Source organism: Calidris pugnax, unplaced genomic scaffold, assembly GCF_001431845.1.
Source record: "Calidris pugnax isolate Ruff unplaced genomic scaffold, ASM143184v1 scaffold14, whole genome shotgun sequence".
In the NCBI taxonomy this organism is placed as follows: Eukaryota; Metazoa; Chordata; class Aves; order Charadriiformes; family Scolopacidae; genus Calidris; species Calidris pugnax.
This window is the reverse complement of record NW_015090793.1, coordinates 5,872,621-5,876,324: the sequence shown is the minus strand read 5'-3', so window position 1 is coordinate 5,876,324 and position 3,704 is coordinate 5,872,621. Positions and strand designations below refer to the sequence as shown.

The 3,704-nt window shown below is 45.0% G+C and overlaps 1 long non-coding RNA gene across 4 annotated transcripts in view; it reads right to left on the bottom strand.

Annotated features, from left to right (window-relative positions):
- Window positions 1-3,635, bottom strand: part of LOC106902864 — a 20,838-nt gene extending 17,203 nt beyond the window's left edge. For all 4 annotated transcript variants that reach the window (XR_001414607.1, XR_001414608.1, XR_001414609.1 and 1 more), the window contains exon 1: window positions 3,210-3,635. This is a non-coding gene — a long non-coding RNA (uncharacterized LOC106902864). The remainder of the gene's footprint in view (window positions 1-3,209) is intronic.
- Between the last annotated feature and the right edge of the window lie 69 nt (window positions 3,636-3,704).

Sequence of the window (3,704 nt, the reverse complement as noted above, 5' to 3'; positions counted from 1 at the left end):
GCCGCTCTGAGGGAGCGCGGTACCTCAGCCCCCACCCTGAGGTAACGGCTGCGGCCCCTTTAAGGCGCGGGGTCACGTGGTGCTCGCCGGCTGCTGGGCGGTGGTGTAGTCCCTTGACCGGGGTGGCAACGTCGGCCGGCGGGGAGAACGGCAGCGGAGGGGACTACAACTCCCAGCGGACACCGCGGCGGCGGGGGAGCTCACCGGCCGCTGCTTCTGCATTTATTGTTTCTAAGTTCACCACAACACAGGAGTCTTTCAGCCCTGGTGCTGAGAATGAGAACCCAGGAATCACACATCGTCTCAGCTACAGCAGGTACCAAGTCAAGGTTTTCCCTGGAATATTGTTCTCTGTGGCGGATGCTCCGGAGCAAGTCTGACTTTCTGCAAGATCTCTGTGCTCTCAGCTTTAAAGGACACTGTTTAAGGATCAGTGAAGATTGCCTAGAAAAAAGCCAATAACCATCAAGCCAAAGAGGTCATAAAGATCCTGAAATGAAATTTTATTATACAACATGTGAGATTCCTTTTATTTTGCTCTAAACCTCTTCAGCACTAGATGAAGTTTTCTCAGCTGAGACATCTGGCTGTGAAGCAAGTTCCAGAGGAGATTAGGTGAAACCGAATTTGGCCATCTAAAGGAAAAATCTGCAGTCCTTTTTTTTTTTTGTTTTTTTTTTTTTTTTGAGAAAGCCTTGCCAGAAGAACAACACTGCTTGTATCATTCTTTGGTTTGTCACACCAAGCAACCAAAAACTCTCTCAACCAAAGCAAATTGATAACCTAGTCCTGAGAATATTTTCTTTCTTTGCAAAGGAGGCAGTGCCCAGGACTCCATGGGGGCCACCCAGGAACTTGTCAATATCCATCAGATGCAGAAGGAGCTCAGATAGATACTCTGGCACTGGGTGTGAGAACTGGAGGTGAGCTGATTGAAAGGCACTCAGCGTAGATATACGTTGTGATGCTGCTTTACTGATCTACGTGCCTGTTTGTAATCATGATGTGATCGCTGTGTGACCACAGACAGAGCTCCTCTGTGAGACCTGGGTCACCTCCAGGTGCTTTCCCAAAGTGTGGGATATGAGTTTGGTCTGTGGATCACGGAGGGGGTCTCTCACCATTATGATGCTGCTTAAATGAATGTGATAGAAACAGAAGGCTGGAAGAGCCCTATCTAGTCTCATGCCATGTTGTGGGAAGGTCCACTACAGTAAGTTCTCTTAACTCAACCTGGGGAAAAGACAGAGCAGCTTCTGGAGGTGAACGCCATGGACCTCTAATGCCACAGCCCCTGCCATAGGGGGCACACAGGAGATGGGGTGTTTGGGCTCAATATTTTCTAACTGTTTTCACTTACATGTAAATACATCCTTCCCTATACCCAGAAACGTGCGTGTTCACTCTCCTGTGGAGAAACCTTTTAGAAAAATGAAGTAGCTGTTAAAATGACAGCTTGTTGGACAGCAAAGACAAATTAGTGCTAGTTGCAGAATAATTACATTGACAAATTGCTTGAGTTGTATAATGTTCATGTCAATGAAAAGCCCCGGGTACTCAGCAAAACTGTAGCAATACGACAAAAAAAATGGAGTGAAAACCAGGACCCCAAAGTAACTTTTGGAAACATAAATAAATCAATAGTCCACTGAATTGAGGTAATTAGAGAACAGCAGAGAACAGAAGGACAACTTTAAAGTCTTTGCAGGGCTACCTTGCACCTGAGCTGCTGCTGTGGCTTCAGTCTATCACTAATGTCACTAAGTAGCATTTGCAGAACTGGGAAACAAATGCATAATTAGGAACCCCTTGAAACTAAAGAAACCATAAATTTTAACCTCCCTGGCACAGAGACTATTATTTCAAGACCAGTAAGGCTTAGCAGATCTCTTATTTTTTAATTGCAGTTATAACAACAGTTCAGTGTCTAGATCCCTTATGTCACTGTGTATGCAACGTGAGACCACAAATATTCCACCGAAGCAGTAAAACCATACTAAGTTTTCCCATCCCACCTCGGCAACTTGAAGGTAACTGTGACCTGCACAGCTCTCCATACAGCCTTCTATTGACTTTATGGCTCACAGAGAAAACTACAACGTGGCTGAAACTGGGCTGATTCAAAGGAAAAGGATGGGAAAGCACGGCAGCTATCTGCACTGCTTATACAGTGAGTTTTTATGAATGTCGTTCCTGCAAAAGGTGAAAAACTTTTGTATTATAAATAATTTTTCCCTCCAAAGGATACTGAAATGTATTGCCAAGCTTTAAATTAACAATGAGATAAATTAAAGTTAGTTTGTTCAAATGACTGAGTTTATTTTCTTAGGGAGGAGGTGGAACATTTTAAGTAATTTGATTCAAGTAAGGGCAAGAAGCTTAGTTGTAGGTCTTCACAGCAGTCAAATTAATTTCTTCTCCCTTTTGCTCCAGTTCATACGAACATTCAAATCCACACCAAAGTGGCAAGTTCACTTCTAAAACAACCTACTGGCTCAACATCTAATTGTAAGTTAAAAACAAGGTGTGGTAGCTGAGTTCAGTTCAAAACCATAAAAGTAATTAATCTTCCTGAGCACTAGTATTTACTTGCAGTTTTTAAAAAAGACCCAGATCTGCACAGTTTATAAAAACTTATGATCCTGCACTGTGAATTTTCTTTAATATTGAAAACTCAAATTTAAAATAAATAATCTGGATGGCCCTTATTTTCTGCAGTGTAAAAGGAAAACATTTATGTTTCTACAATGAGAGCATGGGAATTAAATGCTGTGATGTCAGACTAAGTACTATTACTTTAGCTCCTCTATGGTTGAGTGATTTTACTATAATAGTTTCTCATAATAATGCTTTTTATCTGTAATACATAGGGGATAGAGAGACTGACAGAGCTGTAATCTTTCTTTCAGAAGTGTGGTGTTAAATGAACAGGGGCCACGTGAAAATACAATTCTGAAAGGAAGATAAAGACGGCCCTATATAAGACTGAAATAAGACGTGTCACCATTTCAAGTGAAAGATGGTAGCTCTGAAAGTAATGCCACATATTAAGAAGAGATGCCACATGGAGTTGGCTTCGAATTTATACTACGAGGCCTGGAATTTATTTGTTTGTGGCAAAAGGCTGCACACAATTGCGTATAGCCCCTGCTATCTGCTGAGCACTGAACACGCTTATGAGGATTCAGGCCCTACCCCAAAAAACTCACCCTTTACTACACCACATCATGAACGAACACGTTCTGCTGGTTTCCCAGCTGCCTGTGCACACACGCAGAGCTCCTCCGTGTGCACCGAGGCAAACCAAGCCTGGACCAGCCTCAGCGTAGAGCCGTGAACCGGTAGCTTCTAGTAGCTCCTTCTCAGCTGCCTTTTCTCTGACCTTTTAAGCGCGTAGGGCCATTGGTGAATGAGAGGTCTGACTTGAGTTCGCCTGGTTGCCGTGGTGGCCGATGGCGTCAGGCTACGGGAGAGCCTCCCTGGGCCTAAGCGGGAGGCCGGCACCTCAGGAGCCATTTGCCTCAGGGGGCTAAAGGCCCTCGGGGGCTCTTCAGGGGGGGAAACACCAGGCCCTCAAACACTCGCCTGAGAGGCACGATCTTCGTTTTCGAAGGCTTTAACCCCCCACAAAACCGGTCGCACCGAGCAACGCGGGGGCCGCGCTCCCTCAGAGCGGCGGGTGGGCTGCGGCCCCTTCCGCAGCC